This window comes from Macaca mulatta, chromosome 10 (assembly GCF_049350105.2).
Source record: "Macaca mulatta isolate MMU2019108-1 chromosome 10, T2T-MMU8v2.0, whole genome shotgun sequence".
NCBI lineage: Eukaryota > Metazoa > Chordata > Mammalia > Primates > Cercopithecidae > Macaca > Macaca mulatta.
In genome coordinates this window covers 105051980-105066189 of record NC_133415.1, presented here as the reverse complement: position 1 = coordinate 105066189, position 14210 = coordinate 105051980, and positions in this window count along the sequence as shown.

Sequence of the window (14210 nt, the reverse complement as noted above, 5' to 3'; positions counted from 1 at the left end):
GGCTCATGCCTATAATTCCAGCACTTTGGGAGACTGAAGAGGGCAGATCACCTGTGGTCAAGAGTTAGAGACCAGCATGGCCAACATGGTGAAACCCTGTCTCCACTAAAAATACAAAAATTAGCTGGGCACGGTGGCAGGTACCTGTAATCCCAGCTACTTGGGGGACTGAGGCAAGAGAATCACTTGAACCCGGGAGGCAGAGGTTGCAGTGAGCTGAGATCATGCCATTGCACTCCAGCCTGGGTGACAGGGTGAGACTCCATCTCAAAAAAATAAAAAGAAAAACAGTGGTGCAATTACTTCACTGTTGCATATCATCATCATCGTCATCATTGTTGTTGTCATCATTGTTAATCTCCATCATCACTGTCATCCAATATAGATAACATTCTCATTCTATTCCCATTAAAAGAGTATGCATGTACACAGTTGTAGAAACTAATAGGGTTTCCCATATGTCCTGGTTTGCCCAGGACTCAAGAGGTTTCCTGGACATGGAACTTTTCGTTTTAAAACCAGATCCATTGGGCTGCCCTCCTAAGCTTTGTAGATTTAATTTTTGGCCTCAGAGCTAAGGATGCACTCTTGCATCCAGTCTGACATTATAGACGAGGATACAGTTGCCATTATGAGAGAGGGCTGGAGGCACAGCCCCTGGGCTTGAATTTTCATTCAAAGTTATTCAGAGGCTATAAAGTACATGAAACAATACCTAATACTCACTATGTCTTCACCTTGAGCCAGGCTCTCAAATAAACACTTCAATTATGTTATCTTTTTAATTGCCACTTTAAACTTGGAAGAGAGGTAGCATCGTTTTCCCCCTTTTACAGTGGTTTGGAAAAGTTAGGCAACCTCCCTAAAGTTCCCCAGCAAGTCAGTGACAGGTCATGAAGAGGAGGTATTGACCACACTCTGAACTTTGAAGTCCAACTTGTCAGTTCCATATTCGAAGAAATTATTTCAGAGACTGACACTTAATAAAACCTCAGGATAAAACTCTAATAATTATCAGCTTTCATTTGTGTAAACATTTACCAGAGCTAGGTGAAACAATTCTGTGGGTTGTTTTAGCACGGTCAACTTTAAAGTATACTTATAACCCAGAAATTTGTCTTTAATATCCATGAATAGCAAAAATAACCACATTTAAATTCACAGTCATTTTTTAATGATATCAGCAAGATGGCAGATTAGGCAGCCCTAAACTTTATTCCCTACAAGGTACCGACTCAAAAACAATATATGGTCAACAATACCTTTATGAGAACTCTAGAAACCAATTCAGATGTCACAGTACCCCAGACAAGCTCAAAGCCAAGAACAGCCACACTGAAACAGGTAAGAACAGCTATTTCATGTTACCTGTGATTACCCTTTCCCCAAGCTGGCATAGCTCCATACAACTGGGAGAAAAAGTCCAAATTCTGACTTATCCCTTGGGAGGAACAAAAAGAGTGGAATATAATCCAACGTTCTGGCGTTTGGAGGGGATGCCACAGGGACTGGTTTCTGTCTTGCCTGATTCAGAGTACTGATGGGGAATCAGCATACTTGGGTTCTCTGAGTGCCACTGAAAACAAAGGAGGGCTCAATGGCTTTTTGTAGCAATAGAGAACCTGCAGTGTCACAGGCAGACACCAGACTGAGCAAGACAAGGTACTGAAACAGAAACCCACAAACCTCTCTAATTGGTAAATTGCATTCACATGCCTAGAAAAGACACACCCCAGAAAAAGTCTGTGAGGCAGCTGGGTTGATCAGTCAAAGTCTTTTACTATACATGGCCAATTCATAAAGCGTGGGAGTGGTGGCTTTTTTTCAAGTGCACAAATCACAGAGAAAAATAACAAGGCACATGAAGAAACAAGATAATGTGGTCTAATCAAAGAAACAAAATAAATATCTAGAAACCAACTCTAAAAAAAATTCATCTGTGAATTACTCGATAATTTATTCAAAATAATTGTCTTAAAAAGGCTCAGCGCACAACAGGAGAACCCAGACAACTAAACGAAAACAAGAAAATGATACCTGAACAAAATAAGAATATCCATAAGAACAGAAAAAGCATTTTTAAAAAGAACCAAACAATTCTGGAGCTGCATAATATAATAAATGAATCTGAAAATTCACTAGAGGGGTCAACAGCAGACTTGACCAAGCAGAAGAAAGAACCAGCAAACTCAAAAACTCATTTTGAAATTATCAAGTCAGAAGAACAAAACGAAAAAGAATGAAGAAAAGCGAAGAAAGCCTAAATAACTTACGCGACACCATTATGTGCACCAATATAGGTATTGCAGGAGTCTCAGAAGGATAATAGAAAGAGAAAGGGGCATTCATAGAGCTTATTTGAAAAAATAACAGCTAAAACCTTCCAAATCTGAGGAAGGAAATGGGTATCCAAATTCCAGAAGCTCAGAAGATTCCAACTAGGATGAACCCAAAGAGGCCTACTGAGATGTATTACAATGAAGATGTCAGAAGTTAGAGACAAGGAGAGACTCTTGAAAGAAGCAAGAGAAAAATAATTAGTCATGTACAAAGGAGCTTCTATAAGATTATCAATGGATTTCTCAGCAGAAACGCTGCAGGCCAAGACACAGTAGGGTAATATTTCCAAAGTGCTGAAAGGAAAAAACTGTCAATCAAGAATACTATATCCAGGGCCAGGAGTGGTGGCTCATGCCTGTAATCCCATCACTTTGGGAGGCCAAGGCGGATGGATCACTTGAGGTCAGGAGTTCAAGACCAGCCTGGCCAATATGGTGAAACCTCATCTCTACCAAAAACACAAAAATTAGCCGGGTGTGGTAGCACACTGCTGTAATCCCAGCTACTCAGGAAGGTGAGGTAGGAGAATCACTTAATCACTTGATCATGCAAGGTGGAGGCTGCCATGAGCCAAGGTCAGCCAATGCACTCCAGCCTGAGCAAGAGAGCCAGACTCCATCTCAAAAAAAAAAAAAAAAAAAAAAAAAGAATACTGTATCCAGGTAAACTGTTATTCAAAGGTGAGGGAGAAATTAAGATATTCCCAGATAAAAGCTGACAGAGTTCATCACCAGTAACCTACCTTATAAGAATTGCTAAAGGGAATTTTTCAAGCTGAAAGAATGCTAGACAGCAACACAAAACCACATGAAAATATAAAACTCACTGGTAAAGGCAAATATATAGACAATTACAGAATCACGTAATCCTGTAATGGTGGTATGTGAGTCAGTTTTAATTCTGGTATAGAATTTAGAAGATAAAACCATTAAAAAACCGTAACTATAAAACTATGCCAATGGATACAAATTATAAAAAGATTTATTTGTGAAATTGAGAACATAAATTGAGGGGGGCATAAAGTAGAGTTTGTATATGCAATTAAAGTTAAGGCTGGAAGCAGTGGCTCACACCTGTAATCCCAACACTTTGGGAGGCTGAGGCGGATCACCTGAGGTCAGGAATTCAAGACCAGCCTAGCCAACATGGTGAAACCCCATCTCTACTAAAATTGCAAAAGTTAACTAGGCGTGGTGGTGCATGCCTGTAATCCCAGCTACTCGGGAGGCTGAGGCAGGGGAATCACTTGAATCCTGGAGGTGGAGGTTGCAGTGAGCTGAGATCATGCCATTGCACTCCAGCCTGGGCAACAGAGTGAGACTCAGTCTCAAATTTTAAAAAAAAAAAAAAGTCTTTTAAATTTTTAATATATTTAAATGTTTTTTTTTTTAAATTTAGAATACAGATAACATGATCTTTAGGTGTACAGTTCATGTGGAGAAAATGTGCCTAAGAGCAAAGCCCACAGAAAGGAAAGCAGAACTGGGAGAAAGCTAGAAGCTGAATGCATTGATGATCTGTTCCTTTTTCCCCAATACCACTAAACATCAGAAAATAGTCTTTTCTTAAGGTATAAACCCACTAGGTTAAAGGAAATGGGAAAAGCAAAAGCAATGAAATGGTGGAATCTGGCATGGGAAGAAATGTATGTTTCCATGGAAAACTACTCACTGACCATAAGACACCCTCCACACAATGCCATTCTGATTTTATGGGACCTCTTACAACTCTGTAAGCTGTAGATCCATTAGCAATGCAAAATAATTCTTGTCTATAGACTTGCAAATGGATTCTGTCCAGTGAAGGGGCAATTCTCCTCCTATCTCCTGCTCCCACACCCATCCATGGAAAAACCAGTTTGCCTTCTATGGTAGATAGAATAATGCTCCCACCCCCTGCACATCATATCCACAGAAACCGTGAGTATGTTACCTAACGTAGCAAAAAGGACTTTGCAAATGTGAAGAAGTTAATGATCTTAAGATGGAGAAATCATCCTGGGTTATCTGGGTGGGTCCACTGTAGTCAGAGGGTCTCTAGAAGGCAGAAGCTGGTGTGTCAGAGTCAGAGTTGATGTGACAATGGAAGCAGTGGTCAGAGAGATTTGCAGAGGCTATGCTGTTGGCTTTGAAGATGGAAGGGGCCACAAACCAGGGAATGCAGGCCGCCTCCAGAAGCTGGAAAAGGCAAGGAAATGGATTCTTCTCTCGAGCCTCCAGAAGGAAAGCAGTCTTTGGTCTTAAGATTTTTTTTACCACAAGAACTGTAAGCTAATAAGCCATATGGAAGGAAAATAAATCCTGATCTTAGCCAAAAGGCTGAGAAGCAATAGAAAATAAATCTTGGCACTCCAAAATCACTAAGACAAGGGAAAAGTCAAGCTGGGAACTATGTCAGGCAAACCTGCCTCCCATTTTATTCCTAAATAGGATAGTTACAAAGATAAAAAGCTATATACCTCCCTCACAATTTGCCCACAAGGAAATTCCTTGTGGACAAAGGACAGACAGAACTCAGTCATCCCTCTGAGGCTCACCAGAGACAAATGCATATATGATTACTTCCTCTGCCTTATTTTTGTGTAAAAATGCAGACTTAATGAGCCAGACTAAATTGTGTATTGAGTGGAAGGCTGATCAAGGACTTAAAATAATGCAGCCTTTTGTCTCTTTTCTACTTATTACCTGGAAGCCCCCACCTCTAGTTGACCCACCTAACCAGACTGAACCAATGTAATCTTACACATACCAATCGATGTTTCATGTCTCCCTAAAATGTACAAAAGCAAGCTGTACCCCAACTCCCTTGGGTGCATGACGTCAGGACCTCCTGAGGCTGTGTCATGGGTGTGTCCTTAACCTTCAGAAAATAAACTTTCTAAACTGACTGAGACTTGTCTCAGATATTTGGGGTTCACAGCCACTTAGTATTTTAAGCCACTAAATTTGAAGCAATTTGTAACAGCAGCAGTAGGAAACTGATACTTCTCTATTTGCAAATTCATTTCAAATTTCTGATCAGTGAATTTCAAATTTCTGATCTGCTCTTTGCGTTCTCCTTTGAGCTAGTTCTAACACCTCACCAGCTTCCCCATTCATGAGTTCAATAGAATCTTTCATGTGTGTTCATTTTTTTTCCTGAGAGTCATAATTTTACCTTTTAAAAAAAAATCTTTTAACACTAGAAAGTAGATGAACAAGCGATAACTGGAGTAGCAGACTCAGGAAAACTGAATCCCAAGCTGGCAGTGGGAAAAGCCAAAAAAAACAAAAGAAGAAAAAGAACGAACCCAGGTATCCTGAAGGGCCTTGAAACATTCAGGAATTAGTAGCACCAGATACCTCTGCAGGTTGGAAGCATAAGTGGGGCAAAAAATAGAGTGTTTGAAAATCAAAGAAAGAGTTAGATCCCAGGTTTCCTCCCCTATGCCACGGGCATCTGACTGTCTCTGTCCTGTTCAGATGACTGCACTTTATTCTTTTGAGAGGATAAAAGAGAGAGTCTCTGGACAGGGAGCTTCAGGTACAGGGACTAAGCAGGGGGTACAGGGGGAAGCTTATATACTGATTGCTGAGACCTCTGCAACCTTCCTTCCCTACCATGTCCCAAAAGCAATGGCAGGAGGGATTATATCCTCTAGGCAGGCGAGTGATCCAGTCTTCTCTGAGAAATGCACCCGGTGTAGAAAAAGGAAAACCAAATACACTGATATTTTGGAGCAGGTAGGACACGGCCCACCCAGGTCACCCTACACTGATGCTTAGGCTTGACAAGCAACCCAACCCTACCCTGTGTTCTCAGAATATCAATCAGCTCTTCAGCACCTCCTTCTAAAATAAGATCAGACTCCTAGCACTTTGGGAGGCCGAGGCGGGCAGATCACCTGAGGTCAGGGGTTCAAGATCAGCCTGGCCAACATGGCGAAACCCCATCTCTACTAAAAATACAAAAATTAGCCAGGAGTGGTGGTGTGTGCCTGTAATCTCATCTACTTGGGAGGCTGAGGCAGGAATCTCTCTAGAACCCAAGAGGCAGAAGTTGCAGTGAGCTGAGACAGCGCCACTGCACTCCAGCCTGGGCAACAGTGAGACTCCATCTCAATAATAATAATAATAAATAATAATAATAATAAATAAGATCAGATAGCCAAGGAGCACAAGACCTTTGAGCAGGCCTGAAAGACAAAGGCCAAAACAACCAAAGGGAAAAAAGGCAGAAGCCACATGGGTGAAACCAAAACCGGGCAGGAGGAAAAAGGTCCCTCCTTCAAAACATTAACATTGTCAGAGACGTAAGAGAAAATACCACACTCACGAAATAAGAATAAGATGCCAATTTGTTTTCATTCAAATAATAGAAAAGGTTCTGAGAAATTAAAAATATGACAGCAGAAATGAAAAATTAAATAGAAAGCTTGAAAAATAAAATTAAGGAAATATTCCAGAAAGCTGAGCAGAAAGACCAACACACGCAAATTGGGGAGAAAAGATAAATTTAAAACTGAGAGGATTAGCGCAAGAGTTCCTATTCCAAACACCAGGAGTTCCAGACAGAGAACAAAGAAAACCAGAAGGGCAGAAAAAATGTTAACAAATTGTCCCAGAACCCGCAAAGAACAGGAGTTATTAGATGGTAGGCGTATCACAGGCAATACGTGGAAACAGACCCAACCGATAAATACTATCATTAAGTTTTAGATTACTAAGGAGCAAGGAAAGTAGCTAAAAGCTGGTGAAAAAAATGAAGTTTCCATTAAGAGATGAAACAATCAGAATGGCATCAGAGTTATATCACCAGCAACATGAGAAACTCAAGGAAAACAGAGTAATACCTTCGATTTTTTTTTTTTTTTTTGAGATCCAGTCGCCCCGGCTGGAGTGTAATGGTGCAATCTTGGCTCACTGCAAACTCTTCCTCCGAGGCTCAAGCAATCCTTTCGCCTCAGCCTCCTGACACCTGGGATTAAAGGCACACCCCAGCACAACTGGCTTTTTTTCTTTTTTTTTTTTTTTTTTTTTGGTAGAAATGGGTTTCACCATGTTACCCAGGCTGGTCTTGAACTCCTGGGCTCAAGAGATCCTCCTGGCCCTATTTTCAAATTTCTGAGGGTCAATTACAGTCAGTTCTCATTACCTGTAAGTTCAATATTTGCAAATTTGCTTACCTGAAAGATTCTCCCCGGGGCCTGAAAGCTTAAGGGAATGAATAACTCCTCCCTTCTCAGGCCCACGCTGAAGGCGCAAGACCACTTGCGTCAGCAGTGTGCGTCAGCAAGATAGCAGAAGCAGGAAGAGGGCTGGCGGGAAGACACGTACCCCCTGAAGACCAAGAGAGAGGCGGTTCTGGTAAGCGTCACAGCTACGTCAGACACTTCCTGTTTGCGGGAGACTATAAAACCCCTGCCCAGTCCTCATTTGGCGCTGGCGCCGTTTTAGGCCTCAGCTACCGTGCGGCCAGCGCTTTTTATTAAAGCAGCGTGTTGCTCCACACCGCCTCGTGTTGTCTGTTGGCGCATGTTCGGGGTTCGAACCAATACAAGAGCCTTGGATTACCCACTAAAATTAATTTGCAGTCTCAAAATCAATGATCCCGGTGCTTTCATGGACGTGCACAGAGCAAGAAAAAAATTGACTTGCCCAATGCAAACATTCCCAGCTGAGGTTGAAGGGGGCAGCACTCTGCCTTGTTGTTCCACGACCTTACTGCAAGCTAGGGTCCTCTTCACAGCCTATTTGGTGCTGTGCTGCATCTTTTTTTGCATTTTTGTGGCTTTTCTTGGTGAGTTCACCGTTTAAAACACCACCCAAGCTTAGAAAGGAAGTTCAGTCTAGTGTTCCTAAGTGCAAGAAAGTTGCAATGTGCCTTACAGAGAACACCAATGTGTTAGATGAGCTTACTTCAAGCATGCATTACAGTGCTGTTGGCTGTGAGTTTAACGATAATGGATCACACTACACATTAAATAAGGTTCCTTTAGAAACACACGTAAAATAAGGTTATGTATTGATTGGCTGCTGAAAATGTTGTACCTGGGGTTCACAGGAACCTAACCCTATATTTCCCCAGGAACAATGGTTCAGTATTCACGAATTCAGTGTTCATGATGACTTTCTAAGAAAGTAAGAATCAACTGCACCTTTATAATGTATAATTCTGTTTTATTTTTAAATTTATAACATACGTAATGACTTTTTTCAGTGTACAGTTCTACAAATTTTAGCATACATATAGATGTGTTTAACTGTTATGGGAGTTATTAAATTATCTTAGGCAGATAGAGAGGAAAAGGAGACCTTGGGAAGTTTTCGTTGCTTTTAAAGCAGCTCCAAAAACGTTTCTTGTTTAGCAGGAAAGTCCCATTTGTTAGAGTCAGGCCGGCAACCTTTGATATGCAAATGCAGGCCATAAGAAACTGGGTCCATCCAAACATGGCAATTCCCACCTTTGTCCTCTTGCCCTTGCCCTACATGTGCCTGGCAACATTGCCACCCCCACATATCCCAAGGTGTATAGAACATCGTGGCAACTTTAATTTGCATATTAAAAGACTAGGGTGGGAGGGCCAGTTTTTTTGTGGGCCACGTGAATGACATGCCTGGTCAAACCAGTCCCCTGAGCCCTCTTCTAATCAGACACCGCCTCCTCCAGCCTCCTCATATAACTGGCTGGTATCTGCCACACTTGGGATCTCCTCTCTTGGCTTTAGAGGCCCTTTCCCTCTGTCTCTGTACAGGGGAGCTTCCTCCTTTTTTCTTGCCTATTAAACTCTCTGCTCCTTAAAAACACTCCACGTAGGCCGGGCGCGGTGGCTCACGCCTGTAATCCCAGCACTTTGGGAGGCCAAGGCAGGCGGATCACGAGGTCAGGAGAACGAGACCATCCTGGCTAACACGGTGAAACCCCATCTCTACTAAAAATAAAAAAAATTAGCCGGGCGAGGTGGCGGGCGCCTGTAGTCCCAGCTACTCCGGAGGCTGAGGCAGGAGAATGGGGTGAACCCAGGAGGCGGAGCTTGCAGTGAGCCGAATCACACCACTGCACTGCAGCCTGGGCGACAGAGCGAGACTCCATCTCACCAAAAAAAAAAAAAAAAAAAAAAAAAAAAACACTCCACGCGTGTCCATGTCGTTTTATCCAATTCATGTGAGACAAGAGCCCTGGTGTCCCTCCACTCATCGGAACCATATCATAACCACCACCAACATCAGAATACAGAACATTTCCATCACCCCAAAAAACTCCCTCCTGTGGTCCATTTGTAGTCAGACCCTCCCTTCACCCTTAAACCTTAGCAACCACTGATCTGTTCTCCATCACCATTGTTTTGTCTTTTAGAGAACGTCATATAAATGGAATCACACAGTATGTAACCTTTTGAAACTGCCTCTTCTTATCAATGTAATGTCTTCAAGATTCGTCCAAGTTTTTACATGTATCAATAGTTTGCTCCTTTTTACTGCTGAGTAATATACTAACTAGCATAGAATTTTAAAAGCAAATTATCAAAAAAGTATGAAAATATACGTTAAATCTTAAAATGTACCTCACTTGTGCATTGTCACAGGAGTCTACTACACCAAAAACAGGGTAAAAAACTGAAAAAGTGAAGACATGAAGTCCATAAAACCAGAGGATCTCTCATTAGGAAGAAATATAAGAAATTCCAGGAAAACTATGAACAAAATAGCCTAAGACAACCACTGCTCAGCTGCCCCAATCCAGATTGAAGAATGCTCTTCAAAAAGACCAAACTGATAGAGACTGTAATGTGTCTGAGTACGTTGAGGGGAGATTTACACAACCAGTGGTAAATAATTCAGATGAGTTAGTGCATAGAAAAGTAAGCAAACAAACAGAAAAGAATTTTTTTAACTCTAATGAAAACAAAAAGTTGTGCAGAAGAGGAAAAGTAATCAGAATGTACGATGGCTCAGCTGTGACTACTATTTACATAATGTAAACATTGAATATTTGTCTAAACATAATTACACCATAATTCCTTTGAGGCCTGGGAAATAGGGATGAGAAGATCTTTTTCATAACAAGCCTGGTAGAGTATTTAACTCTTTTTTTTTTTTTTGAGATGGAGTCTCGCTGTGTCTCCCAGGCTGGGGTGCAGTGGCGCGATCTCAGCTCACTGCAACCTCCATCTCCCGGGTTCATGCCATTCTCCTGCCTCAACCTCCTGAATAGCTGGGACCACAGGCGCCCACGACCATGTCCAGCTAATTTTTTGTATTTTTAGTAGAGATGGGGTTTCACTGTGTCAGCCAGGATGGTCTTGATCTCCTGACCTCGTGATCCGCCCACCTCGGCCTCCCAAAGTCCTGGGATTACAGGTGTGAGCCACTGCACCCAGCTGAGTATTTAAGTCTTTAAACTATGTACCTTTATAATGTAGATAAAAGTTGAAACTACATTTTAAATTTTAGGCCAGGCGCAGTGGCTCACGCCTGTAATCCCAGCATTTGGGAGGCCGAGGCGGGTGGATCACTTGAGGTCAGGAGTTCAAGACCAGCCTGGCCAACATGGTGAAACCCGTCTCTATTAAAGATACAAAAATTAGCCAGCTGTGGTGGTGGGCACTTGTAATCCCAGCTACTTGGGAGGCTGAGGCAGGAGAATGGCTTGAACCCGGGAGACAGAGGTTGCCGTGAACCGAGATCGTGCCATTGGACTCCAGCCTGGGTGACAGAGCAAGACTATCTCCAAAAGAAAAAAATTTTAATTTCACATGATGAAGCAAAAATAAATCATGGCTAAGAAAGAGAGAGAGTCATCCCTGATGATGTCTTACCAGAAGCCATCTCTGAAGCTAAAGTCATGTTCCCTCCTTTGTTTAAAGTCAGTTCAAATTTGGGTTTTTCCCATTAGCAACCAGGTGAATCCTGACAAATACAATAGGTAGGGACCTTCCATGCCAAAAAGCAGTACCGGTCTTCAATTAGGTCCTCCACTGAACAGTGCTGACAGTGCTTGATGCATGCAGTGTGGTCAAAAGGTGTTCCACCAGCCAGACATCTGCCTTACTGGCCAGTTGCAAGCCTTGCTGCTGTGTACACTGCCCGAGGGGCAATGGGGCTGCTGGGGGGATTTGTGTTCCAAATGCCAAGGAACATGAGATCCAAGCTAACAAGGCATTGGTGGGAAGTCTGGCCAGAACTCTTGCTGAGTTCCTTTCCAGGTAGTTGTTCTGATTTCTGTCTTTATATAACCTAGTTACTTCTGTACTTTCTCATCTGTTCCCTTTTAGTGAATCCAGGCTAGCAGCAGGGAATTGATCTAACCAGGCTTGTGTGTTCTGCCCGTGCGCACTTTACACTATTGTGAAATAGACAGTATTCCATCTAGAAAAATTCACTGGACTTGCAAGCCATCTGCATTATCACAAGAAATCCCAAATACCAACATTTGTCAATGAAAGAAAAGAAGATACTTACTCGTAAAGCCTTTAAATAAAATGTTAGCAGTGGGAATTTCTGAAAAGGTGTTTTAAAAATTAATTTTGGCGAGGCGCAAAGACTCATGCCTGTAATCCCAGCGCTTTGAGAGGCCAAGGTGAGAGGACCACTTCAGTCCAGGAGTTTGAGTCCAGCCTGGGCAAGATACTACCGCTACAAAAATAAAAATAAAAAAAAAAAATTAAAACTTAGCCAGGCATGGTGGCATGCACCTGTAATCCCACCTACTTAGGAGGCCAAGGTGGGAGGACTGCTTGAGCCCAGGGATTCAAGGCTGCAGTGAGCAATGGTGGCACCATGGTACTCCAGCCTTGGTAACACATCAAGAACCTGTCTCGGCCGGGCGCGGTGGCTCACGCCTGTAATCCCTACACTTTGGGAGGCTGAGGCGGGTGGATCACCTGAAGTCAGGAGTTCAAGACCAGCCTGGCCAACATGATGAAACCCCATCTCTACTAAAAATACAAAAAAAAATTAGCCTGGTGTGGTGGTGAGTGCCTGCAGTCCCAGCTACTTGGGAGGCTGAGGCAGGAGAATCGCTTGAATTCAGGAGGTGGAAGTTGCAGTGAGCCAAGATCACGCCACTGCACTCCAACCTGGGCAAAAAAAAAAAAAAAAAAAAAAAGAAAAGAAAAAAAAGTGTTATATTTGTATGTAGCTTCTTTGTACTAATAAAGCTTTTAGTGGATAGTGCCTATCAAATATATGGCCAGGTCGTCATTAAAAAGGCTTGAACAGAAATTGCCTGTAGTTACTTTAAGCATAAAATCTGACACAGGAAAGTTCTATCCATGAAAGCAAATTCAAGTTTCTCATGTAAAAAAAAAAAAAAAAAAAAAAAAATAGTTTTTATAAAAATGCATTACTTATTTCTAAAACTTCCTATTTTATTTTTTGTATTTTTTATACTTCAAGAAAACAACATACAGAAATACGATTAATTTCTGTGAACAGTATCCATATCAAAGCCCCAAATATTCTGCCATTTAACCTTGTGCTATACAATTGTTATTTTAATTATGTGTCCCAGTGGGAATAAGGTTGGGGAGAACTGTCTTACATTCTAAGGCCATTTATTATGATATTTAATGAAAAATCAGAAGGTAGGCAGTGCTAGAGTGAATTCAGTGGCTCAGCACTGTCAGCAAGAACCCAGTTTCTTTTCATCCTTCTACTCCACCGACCTCAGCGTCCCAGCTTCCTCCCAAGCTGCACAGGATGTCTACCACATGGCTGCTGCCGCCTTGGAAAAAGGTCTACCATGGCAATGACCAGACTAGAAAGGATGGAGGTGGGGAAGAGGGCAGACAAGGGCTTTCTTCTCACATGCCTCTTTCTTTCCAGGAAGGAAAATCATTCTCAAAAGCCATCAGGAGATTTGCTCTGTGTCTTATTGAGCAGAACTTGGCCCACTGGGAGCCCAATCGCTGGCCAAAGGAAATGAGATTGTCATGTATAGTTTACAGTGAGACTGGGCACAGCCCCAGACAAAGGCTAGTCCTGACTGATGTAACCAGTCTTAAGAGTTCCAGTAAACCCAGTCCTCTTCAGCTACTGGAAGGACTGATGGCATATCCATCTTGAGGTATACCCAAGAAAAGCTTCATGTAAGATGCTTGCAGCCAAAGGTGTCTTAACTGAAACACACAAACAAATCAACCAATACGATACACTGTGGTGAGTACAGAACAACAAATCAACCAAATCGATACACTATGGTGAGTGCTGGAGTGTAGCCACACTTAGGGATCTAGGGAGGGGATCCCAAATCAGTCTAGGCGATTCTCGAAGAAGTTCCACATAAGGCAGTTCTTCAGCTCAAATGGAAGCAGTAGAAGTGGTCCCAGGAAATCAAATGGGAAACAGAATTTCAGATGGGAAATAGAACAAACTACATGGTACAGAAGCTGGGAGGAACTTCAAAATAATTCAGTACAGTAGGAGATATTGGCTATGTCTGGGTGACATGACCACATTTGTGACCACTGGGATGGGAGACTGTGATTAATGTTATGTGAAATAATGGGAAACTATTTCCCCCAATGGAAATCATAGAACAAAAATTCTGTTATCAGAAGTAGGAAGGGGATGCCAGGCTGACCAAATCAAAAAACAACAACAAAAAAAAGTCCACTAGAGGCTGGGCGTGGTGGCTCACACCTGTAATCTCAGCACTTCGGGAGGCCAGGGTGGGTGGATCACTTGAGCTCAGGAGTTCAAGACCAGCCTGGCCAACATGATAAAACCCTGTCTCTAGTAAAAATACAAAAATTAGCCAGGCGTGATAGTAAGTGCCTGTAATTCCAGCGACCTGGGAGGCTGAGGCACAAGAATCCCTTGAACCCAGGAGGCAGAGGGTGCAGTGAACCAAAATCACATCACTGCACTCCATCCTGGGCAACAGAGCAA